This window comes from Pleurodeles waltl, chromosome 1_1, assembly GCF_031143425.1.
Source record: "Pleurodeles waltl isolate 20211129_DDA chromosome 1_1, aPleWal1.hap1.20221129, whole genome shotgun sequence".
NCBI lineage: Eukaryota > Metazoa > Chordata > Amphibia > Caudata > Salamandridae > Pleurodeles > Pleurodeles waltl.
Window position 1 is genome coordinate 690,418,545 of NC_090436.1, and position 11,863 is coordinate 690,430,407.

At 44.0% G+C, this 11,863-nt stretch overlaps 1 pseudogene; it reads left to right on the forward strand.

Annotated features, from left to right (window-relative positions):
* Nucleotides 1–839: 839 nt before the first annotated feature.
* Nucleotides 840–2,389, forward strand: LOC138286659 (peroxiredoxin-6 pseudogene; annotated as a pseudogene).
* The last annotated feature ends 9,474 nt before the right edge of the window (nt 2,390–11,863 follow it).

An 11,863-nucleotide genomic window follows, 5' to 3' on the forward strand; every position in this document is an offset into this window, starting at 1 on the left:
AGACATGTTCTCTATCTGTACTGGCATGTCTCCCACCTGTACCTGTGCAGGCAACCCCCGCTCTATACACAGGCACATCCCCACCTGTACAGGCAACCCCCTTGTGCACAAGCATACCCCCCACCTGAACAGGCAAATCCCCCACCTGTACAAGCATGTTCCCCCCACCTGCATAGGCACATCCGCCAACTGTAAAGGTACCTTCACCATATATACAGGCATGTCTCCCACTTGCACAGGCACCCTCCCCATCTATAAAGTCACACCCATCAACTGCAAGAGCACTCCCATTCTGTACATGCACATCCCCCACCTGCACAGGCACTCACTGCACCTATATAGGCACACCCACAAATTGTACAGGCACACCCCCCTCAGCTTGCACACTAACACACATTCCTAGGCAAATTGGCAACAGCCACCCACACATCAGCAGGAACACAGAATATGCACTTACTTACAAAGAACCTCGCCACCACATTTGCAAAGTTGAAAGAACAATCCCCCATGAGAATTGTAAATATGTAAATAGTAAAAAAAATTGTAAATAAAAATAAATTATCACAATTCATTACTTCAATCCTATGTGGATTAATGTTTCTTGATTGTCAAATGGTTACTCTGGTTATAGGACTTATATGTGGCTATAAGTTCATCACAAGGTATCTTGTTGAAAGCATAGCAAATGTAGACTTCCCTACTTTAAATGCAGCAGATATAATGGAAAACACAAGACAGAGATATGGTTTTCAACAATATTTTATACAGGGTTGATGATTTTAATGCCAAAATTGATCCTCACAAAAAATTGTCAATACACACTACCCATTTCGGACCAAGCAAGCCTTCTGTCACTGTACTAGAGAGCCCAACAGCTGAAGGAGCCCTCTCACGGCCTGTCATCCCAGCCTCTTCCGCCACAATGCCTGGTATCCTACTCGGTGAAGTGTTCCCCAACTTCGAGGCGGACACCACCATCGGCAAGATCAAGTTTCATACGTTTCTCTGAGAGTCATGGGGCATCCTGTTTTCACATCCAAGGGACTATACTCCTGTTTGCACTACAGAACTAGGACGAGCCGTGCAGCTGGCTCCTGAATTTGAGAAACGTGGTGTCAAAATGATCGCCCTCTCCATCGACACTGTTGAAGATCACTTTGGCTGGAGCACGGATATTAATGCTTACAATGGTGAGCTGGAGCCCAAAGAAACCCTGCCCTTTCCAATTATTGCGGACCCCAAGAGAGATCTGGCAGTTCAGCTGGGCATGCTGGACCCTGACGAGAAGGACAATGAAGGCATGCCAGTCACTGCTCGCTGTGTTTACATCATCGGCCCTGACAAGAAGATGAAACTGTCTGTCTTGTACCCAGCTACCACTGGAAGGAACTTTGACGAGCTCCTTAGAGTGATTGATTCCCTCCAGCTGACTTCAAATCACAGTGTGGCCACACCAGTTGACTGGCAGTCCGGAGACCGAGTGATGGTACCACCAACCATGTCCGAAGAAGATGCTAGCAAGAAATTCCACTGTGGAGTCTTTACCAAAGAACTTCCTTCTGGCAAGAAATACCTGCGTTACACTGCTCATCCAAAGTAATAAATTCCAGAATTGGAAGAACCTGGAGACAACAGTTGCAAGGCCTGGATTCACTAACCATGGCATGAGTGTTCATTTGAACCACATGAACATTCTGCGGCTCACCATTATTTATATATATATATATATTTATTTTTTTCTTCCCGTGGGAAATGGGAGGGGGTGTTATGATCATGTCATTTTGGCTAATGTGACTTAGACTGTCCCAAAAAGAGGTTAATTGAGTTGCAGGATTGGAGTAAGTGACCGGAGAGCACATGCCATGAAAGGAGTGCTTTTGTGGGTTTACTAAGTATTTGGGGAGAGAGGGAGCAGTCTTGCAAGTTCTACAGCTGCTTTCGATTAATGGTAAAGCACTGAACACTATGAAAAAATTAAAAACCCAACAGGAAGTGGCAAGATTTTTGGGACAGACTTTTCACAGCATTTCTACCCCATTCTGTTTGAACATTTGCAAACGAGTGGTGCCAATATTAGCACTCCCTGCTCCGACCCAGTGAAAATTCTAAATACCAACTGAGTATTTCCTTCATGGATACCTCAATAAGCTACTTCAAAGAATGATTTAAGATTTGTGTGAAATCATCTATTTAGGCATAGCTCACAGGTTATTGTTGGGGATTTTAGAATTGTGCAAGTTTTTCCTTAACCATTAAAACCTATATTCTGACAATCTGAAAATGTGGCATTGGTTGCCTCGCTTGCCACAAGACCTGAACTGGAACTTTGAGCAATATGATGGTGGCCTGTAGCATTAAAATTGTTTCCTTTAAAAAAAAAAAAAAAAAATACACACTACCCATTTTAAAGGGAGAAATAAAATAAAATCTTCTTTCAGAATGGGCAAAGAACTTGGAGGGGTTGGGCCACATAAAGGAAAAAACATCAGGAAGAGTCAGGGGAACCAGTATATCTACAATTAGTGTGAGTCTTTAGTCAAAACACTGCCCTAACAGAAGAGTCAATGATCAAAGTAAAAAAACATCCACGCCCCACAAGCCAAATGTATTTTCTATGGACTCACTCTAGCTGGTTGATACAGGACCAGACACCCTACATGAGTGGATAACATGAGGGGTATGAGTGGTAGCAGGAGAAACAGAAAGGGAAGACACTCTTGGACACACAGCAACAGTGGCATGGGTGGATTGTTGGGACAGTACAGACAATATGGCTGCACCCAAAGAAGTGATGGGGGCATTGATGTTCTCTAATAGTCTGGACTGTGATGCTTTTAACATATGTAGTTCATACCTGACATCCTGTAATCTCTGAGAGAACACAGTTCAGGCATCATGAGCTTACACTATTACCTCCTGGGGTGCAGCCACAAGAGAAACCAAAAATGAAGAGGTTTGGGTGAAACATAAGTTTGTGGGGTGTCGGGGCAGATGTTCTCCTCAACTCTTCTAAGTAGGCACTTCGAAGAGGAGTAGTGTCAGGGGGTGTAGCTAGGGGCCCCTCTGGAAATAGGCCTCAAGAGTTAATGAGGGCGTGGTGGCTGGCCCAAATGGTATTGGGGCCTGCTCAGGGGACACAATTTCCAATTTAAGTTGTGTGTCAGAGGGAGATTCACATTCGTCTTACCCCTGGTTATGTGGTGTCCATCTCAATGTCCCCACCTCCAGTCCCCTTAGCCTCTACCCGGACTGTAGATGGTAATGGGTGAGTCTGTGTGGGCGCACTAACCCTGCTTGTTGGTTGATCTCCCTTCTTCTCCTCTTCACAGGTGGTTTCCAGGGGATATGCCTGCTGATGAATCGATGGTGTCCTGCTCTGCCCTTTGTCCCACCCAGATGTTCCTTGGCCAGACCAGTCCACTGAAAATGAAGACAAGCAATCATGTATTTAGTGTACAATTTATAATAAAGATCAAGACAACATAAAGCAAGTGTTGACACTGTACTACCTTGATCTCACTAACCAAAAGTTGGTGTACTGTCCTTGTGATGCCCAGAAATTAATTACATAATAACATCTTTCTCAATTCAGGTCAGTATAATCTTCAATATTTAGCAACCCTCACCTTCAGCAGTAGTGCAATGTGATGGTCCGGACATTTAAACATGGTTACCTTCCAATGAACCCCCAGAACCTCGGTGAGTAGGTCAAAGGAGCAGACAATATCGAGAGCTTCAGCCTCTGCTGAGGAAGTAGTACCATGTGCAATGCATACAGCAGGGGAGCCAAAGGTTGTGGGAATCCTGGAGCCATAGCATCCATATCCACAAAAGGTGGCTCATAAAAGGCATCCTGAAGTAACTGGAGTCTCATGGGACAACTCTGTAAATGAGCCCTCAACAGGAACATCAGCAGATTCATGTCTTTCGATAGTACCAATTGCGTTGCAAGACAAACATCCACTGCACACTGGGAAAGGGACCGAAGACAGCACAACACAAGCTGTAAACAGTAGAACCATGCTGGCAGGAAAAACAGAGACCACTTGCAATTTGGTCCTTCCAACAAAGGTATAGCAAAGAACTGTATCATACCTTCATGACACAGCTGGAAGTGTGGTAGTTCCAGGACCACTTGCCTGTGATATGGGACATCCATTGCAGAGCAATAACAAAAGTAACAAAATACCACCAATTAATGCCAATCCAAGCAGTATGCCTCCAAATACACCTGAAAACAATGACAGTATAATGCATGGAATAATTCTGATAACAGTCTGGAAGGTGCTGACAGAGCCAGATCCAATCTCCCTGAAAAAAGTCTGTGTTAGAAGCATTGAAAATGTGACTTACAAGTTTACTGAGGTGTCTTGGAAAGTTGGTGGTTAAGGAGAATAATAATGCACAGCCACACCCAGATTTTCCATAACAGGTCCCTGGTCTCAGTGGAATGCTGCTTCTACATACGTCTTGATGAAGACTTTCAAATCTTTAATAACAGTTACAAGTGTTGGCCGATTGCTGTGTCCAGACCCAGAGAAATCTGGAGCTGGAATCTTCAGCAAGCAGGATGCATTTGAATGCAACATCTGGATTCAGGTGGCTAGAATGGTCTAGATAAAAACACTGCAGAGGCTTGTTGAATACTAGGATGGCTATTTGCTGTGGGCGTTTGATGGTGGACCCTTTAATTTGTTGGCAAACGTCGCAGCTAAGGACATATTGCTTTGTCTATTTACTTACACAATGCCACCAACTGTATTTTTGTAACAAGGGAACTGTAGCCACCATACCAACATGTACAGATGCCGCCTTCCCTTGTGTGCTGCTTTAATTAATTTTAGCCTGTAGTCTTCGTTGGGAATTTCCTACCCCTGGAATAGTTGCATAAGGAATGTTTTTGGCACCTACTTGGTAGGAATAATTAGCTGGATATGCTTTTAGTAGAGGGATGCCATCAGTCGATGAATTCACAGCAGCCAGTATTTCTTCATCCACCCTCATATGTGAATGAGTAATCACGGCTACAGTAGCAATAGTGACTGAAGATTTGGCTGCTGTATCAGCTAATGAATTTCCCGCAACGTGTATTCCAAAACATTGGGGACTCAATGTGTGTATTACATAAGCCCGTGTCAGATCTTAAAATTCTACAAGCTTTTTCTAAAACACTTTGGGCCTCATTACAACATTGGTAGGCGGCAACCGCCAAGTTGTAACCACCATTCGGCCGCCAATGCGGCTGCACTCCCGCAGTGCCCATTATGACATCACCGCTGGGCGATGTCGGGCACAACATCGGTGTTGCGGCCGTGCGACGGGTGCAGTTGCGGCCGTGCGACGGGTGCAGTTGCACCCATCACGCTTTTCACTGTCTGCTGTGCAGACAGTGACAAGCTGTGTGGGGCTATGCCAGGGGGCCCTGCGACTCCCCTTTCTGCCAGCCTTTCCATGGCGGTTCCTACCACCATGGAATGGATGGCGGGAAGGGGACTCGTAATCCCCTGGGCAGCGATGCAAGCAGCACTGCCCTGGCGGATTACAACCGCTGGGACCAACGTGGCGGAAAACCGCAGGTCCAAACGGTGCGACCGTGGCGCTTCCGCCACAGTCGTACTCCGCGAGTTTGCACCGCCAGCCTGTTCGCGGTGCAACCTCCAAAACAGCCCTGGCAGTCTTTGACCGCCAGGGTTGTAATGAGGGCCATAATGCCTGATAATATTTTCTTTAGATTCTCTGAATCCATTGAGGCACCAGACTGGACAAAGAAGTATAAATCACACATTATAAGTGTCAGGAATTCAGGATTCGTATGCTTCAGTGTCAGAATCAATGCTTTTAGTACAACCAGTTGTGCAATGTAATCCTTATGGGACTGCATGAAAGTTTGCTGAGGGTGGAAATGTCCTCCCCTCATTACCCCATGAACAGCTGCACAAGCCACGGAGTACTGATGTTTAATGCCTATAGCAGGCTGAGCTTAACTCTCAGTAAATATGATGTATTTATACTGTTGAAGAAGAAGAATGGGGTATTCGAATTCAAACTGGAGATATTCTTAAGTCTACAATTTAGGGTCAAACACATAGGGGGTCATTATGACCCCGGCGGTAAGGGGAATGTGGCGGTAGTACCGCCAACAGGTTGGCGGTACATACCACCACATTATGAGAATGGCGGGTTGGCTGCAGCCAACCTGCCAATTCTCCACTCAGACTGCCCTGAAGGTTTCAGACGCTGAGCCGGAGATGTCAATCTCTAGCAAGGCGACCGGCACATAGTACTGCCGGTGGCATTATGAACCTGCCTACCACCATGGTTTTCGTGGCATTAGCAATGCCATGAAAACCATGGCGGTAGGCCCTACTGGAGACAGGGAATTCCTTTCCTGTCACTGGTAGGCAGCTCCCCCATCCTATAACTCACACCTGACAACCCCACCCCCTCCGATCCTCTCACTTTCCCCCATCTCCTCCGATCCTCTAACTCCCCCCACCCCCATAGACGTGCACACCTGCAGACGCACACACATACACCCAATCATTCACATTGGCATACACGCATTCATACATGCATACTTCCAGACATGCTTGCACACATTCCTACACACAATAACACTGACATGCAGACATGCACTCACTTCACCATTCTTACACGCATTCACTCACATACGCACTCCCGCACTCAGACACACACACAACACCCTCCCACCCCTCTCCCCTGTTGGAAGCCCAACTTACCTTTGTTGAGGAGGTCTTCCAGCAGGGAGCAGGAAGGGGTGCTGCTACCATCAGCAATGCCCCGCCAGCAGGACACCGCCAGGCCGTATCACTGGTCATGATCCGGCTGGTGGCGTTAAACTGGTGTGATGGTGCTGGTAGTAGCAGCGTCAGCTTACCACCATCCGCCAGTATGATCACTGTCAGATTTTCACCCTTCTTGTGGCAGAAGTCTGGCAGTGGTCATAATATGGCAGACAATTGGTTGCCTCAGTGACGGTATGTTGGCAGCCGTCACTGCAGGGGTAGGCGGTTTTTACCACCATTGTTGTAATCAGGGCCATAGTCTAAATCAATGGCAGTCAAGGAGGTAGCCTTTATAATAGCCTCTAATGATGGGGTGCCAGTAAGGACACTGATGTGTTTTTCCTGAGCCAATTGTCTTTCCTTAATGGCCACCAGTAGAACTGAAGTCAGTATTTTTTCAGTGGATGCAAAATGCATTTCAGCATTGGAATATTTATGCAATTCATATGCAATCGACATTGTGTCACCTTCACTGAATGTGATATTGGTAAAGCCAATGGCACCTGGTATCATCTGTATGATCAAATGTGTTTTGTTTACACGTGTCATTCTGTAGTAATCTGAGCATTTGTGTGTGTGTTCTGGGCAAATGAAATTGTACAATAGTTTTATGCGTTGGGTATAATCTGGTATGTAAGCCCTGTCAAAATTAAAAAAATACCAACAAGGATTGTAACTTATTAATGGTATTTACTGGTTGTAATTGAGCACATCTCTCAAAGAAGTGTGGTGCCAACTGGGAAACTGCCTTTTCTACATGGCCGGAGCAAAGCCTAGCGTAGCCATGCAAGCTTTACCATACTTGCCTGAACCACACGTGTCTGTAGCACACAAATATGTGGTTAAAGCACCATGCATATGCGTGGTTCAGGCACATTGCAGGAACGTCCGGGAGAGGAATGAGCTGGCCGGGTAAGTGTGTCTGGGGCAGATGGGGGGATTTTTAAGGACAGGGCAGGGTAGGTTTTAGAGTTCAGGGTGAAGGAGGAGGACAAGGTGGGGTAGGATTTAGGGTTCAAGGGGGGATCAGGGTCGTTTTTAGGACAGGGCAGGGTAATTTTTAGGACAGGGTGGGGTAGGTTTTAGGGTTTAGGGTGGGGATCAGGGTGGTCTTTAGAACAGGGAGATGTAGTTTTTAGGAAAGCGCAGGCAAGTTTTAGGGTTCAGTGCAGGTGTTAGAGAGTTGGGATAGTTTTAAGACAGGGTAGGGTAGTTTTTAGTACAGGGTATGTTTTAGGGTTTAAGGCAGGGCGGGGGGTTGGGCTAGTTTTTAGGGCAGGGAGAGTCCGTTTTAGAGGTCAGGGCGGGGGTTGGGGTAGCTTTTAGGACAGGGTTGGGAAGTTTTTAGGATAGGGCAAGTTTTAATGTTTAAGGTAGGGTGTCAGGGGAGTTATTAGGACACGGTGGGGTAGGTTTTAGGGTTCAGGGTGGGTGTTCTGGGTAGTTTTTAGAACAGAGTGAGGTCGTTTTTAGGACAGGGTAAGTTTTAGGGTTCAGGGCACGGAGTTGGGTAGTTTTTAGGACAGGGTGGGGTAGTTTTTAGGGCAAAATAAGTTTTAGGGTTTAGGGTGGGGGTCATGGTGGCTTTTAGGACAGGGTGGGGTAGTTTTTCAGGCAGGGTAGGTTTTAGGGTGGGGAGGATGTTCGGGGTTGTTTTTAAGACAGGGCAGGGTGGGTTTTAGGACAGGGCAGAGTAGATTTTAGAGTTTGTGTGGGACAGGGTTTTGGGGTAAGTTTTAGGTCAGGGTGGGGTCGTTTTTAGGACAGGGTATGTTTTAGGGTTTAGGACAGGGGTGATGGAGTCTGGGTAGATTTTAAGACAGGGTGAGGTAGTTTTATGTTACCACATATACCATGATTTTACAAAAAGTTCATTATAAAGGCATGTGTGGTAAAGACACGCGTGATAAAGATGCAGTGATGGTTCTGACCACTTTGTTAAGCCATGCGTCATTCTGCCATGCATGGTTCTGTCATACAACTGTGCCAGGCTCTTCCTTTAATTGATAACTGAATTACCAGGAAAGGGATGATGAGAAAGGCAATTTTTGTTTTTTGTTCAATTTAATTTATAACCATGTTGTGCAAATCCTAGGGTAATGCAAACTTCTCTTGTCAAATAAGTGTTTAAGTCATCCATTAGATAAATGTCATGGACATAGGGCAACGCTTATGGGTCAGTATCATGTAATATTGATTGTACATGTGCAGAAAACAGCCCTGGACTGTTCGTATACCCCTGGAGGTGTCATGCAGTTCCTATTATGAAATAAGACTGCATGTTTAGGGAAGCAGCACTACTGACTGTAGGAGACTGAGTCAACCAACAGCACTTGCCTCACCTAACCCTTGAAGGGACGAGGTGATTTGTAGCAACCTGAACCTGACACTCTGACTCCTTAAAATAGATGCATTGGAAATAAAGCATCCCCTTTTCACTCAGCTATTCAGTGACTCACACATGCCAAGGCAGAACACAAGATGCAAACTGGATTTCATGGCATTTATAGAAGCAATTTCATCCTAGTGAAAAAATGTGGGATGGGATAATAAGGGAGATGAAACATAATACAGTAATCATCATTACAACCAAGGTAAAGAGGATAAATAACCTCACTGTTCTGTATGACTCTATGAAGCCTAGAGATTCCTGCCTAAATCCTATGTCTAGATTTGAAGGCATAGTGGCTGTAACCCTTTTGCCTGTCCCGGTCTATGGAGAATGACCCTGCCCCCATACCTGAAGAGGATAGCAGGGGTCTGCCTGTTGTCTTGATGGAAATCCTCTTGGGAGGCTGAAGAGTCACCACCAGAATCAGCAAAGGTGTCTTCCAAGGATGATCATGACTGGAAAGCCTGCAACCCTCTTTAGGCCTATATGTTGTTTATATAATAACCCATACAGAGTTTGAAGTTCAGGCCTGTCATACTGATGTGTCTTGTGGATAGGAACTAGCTTCTGGATGGGTAATACGAGTTAGCATAGAATGTACTGTACATGACAGCCTAGGACAAGACACAGGGTGCATGTTGTACATTGACTGATAACATGTGCAGAGTGAACTCTGTCTTGCTAGAAAGAGGCAGCTGATTTAAATGTAAAAACAATGAGCTAAAATCAGGCTGTGCTAAAAATATGAAAAAAACAAATGTGCATGAGTGTAAAAGGCATTGCCCATGGGCCTAATGCTAAAATAAGGGTGCCCAACCAAGGTGTTACCTGGGTCCTACAACACAACATTCATTAAAATAAGTGCTGTAAAGTCTGTTTTTGTTTTTGGAAGCAAAACATGAGTAAGCCTATAATTGTTTTTGCTTGTGAATTTTATAGTGTTTTGACCTTCTTCACAGGGTTTGTCCACCATCTGGGTTAGGGTCAAGGTCACTGGTTGTGTAGAGATGAAAATGATTGATCTTTATTTCTGAGTTGTGTTTAACTACTGTTGAACAATTTGTGTTGTGTTGTAATGTGTTGACTGTGTTGCTTTGTTATGTGTTTGTGTTGAAAACAATTGTGTACTGTTGTGAAGACTTGCCTTGTGTTGCGCTGTGATGTAATGCGTTTAGAACATTTACTCAGTGTTTTGATATGTTGTATTATGCTGCATAGTGTTATAATGTTGATAATATTTGCATAGCGCTGCTATGCATTGTGTTGCATTGTGCTGTGTTACATTGAAATATGTTCTACTGTGTACAGATGCCCTTCCCAACAATACTTTATATATGTTATTGTTGTCAAAAATGTTGTCTGGTACAGAGAAATTAATTTTCCTATGTTAATATTATTTTACTTTTTTATTTACATTTATTAGTTTTGTTTTCCTTAAAGAAATTGAACAGTAAAGTTCTGCATGATAAATGTGTGCATGGTGATGGTACGCGTGGTTATGTTCACTTTATTGTGCTGATATCTATGTTTGTGGTACAGGTATGCATGGCAAAGACATGTGTGGTAAAGCTATATGTTTTGGAAAGACTGAGTGATAAAAGCATGCATGGTAAAAGTATGTGCTGTTGACTTCTGCAAAGAATTGTGCTAGATTTTACCACATGAATGGCAGGCTCTATTGAGAATAGGTTTTGAACACCTAAGTACCTACATTTCAATTAGCTATGTGCATGCTTTCATATCTAAGTTCAAAATACTACTGCTGTTTAATAGACTCCGGAATTGTGTGAATATGTAATAGTCAAGGTTATTACACAGGCAGTTCTACCTGAATGGTACCGTTTCTTTGTGAGGAAAATTCTTCTTACTGAAGGATTTGTGGGTGTTACAGACTGTGCCCACAAGGAAAGGTTTGTGAACACTCACTTTCTTAAAATGTTGTGCTATACACAAAACATTTGAGGGTGGTTTGCCATATTGACACTAGTGACGAATGGCTTAAAGGTAAGGATTTCTTCATGACCAAACTATTTTCTGTGTGGAGAAACAAAGAAATTCTATCAAGCGCAAATGTTGTTTATCATGCCATTCCACTTGCAGAAATATATTAATTCCTGTATGTGCAAATGGTTAGAAATGTCTTCTGGAATGTCCGGTGCACACCTTCTAAATTTTAGGAAAGTGCACCATGTACTCAAAACATTGGTATGAGCCGTTGTTTGAAAATGTCTTATTTTCCTTACTTTTACTTTAGTTACTGATCTCATTATTTCAATTTTTATCTTATGCTTGCAGTTCTTTGAGGCAATCTTGGTTGTGTGTATGTATGGCCATGTATGAGTGCATGGTAAGGGCAAACAATATTTCTATTTGTGAGCCACATTATGTTTGTCTGTGAGTATTTGTGGTTTACTCCTGACTTCACATGTTTTCCATGAGGAAGAGGATCACACTTTTGAGTCAGCTCCACAAATAAATAGCAGCTCAAAAGATTACTCATTATAAAGTATGCTACAGCTTTTATATGTAAAAGCTCAAAAAATTCAATGTAGTTTCTATCTTTGTTCTTCAGACTTTTCAGCTTTAATCTTTTAATGGACCACATGGTACTGATTACAGCTGAGAAGATTAAAGTTAGTTTTGTGCTAGTGCACAAGATAGCATG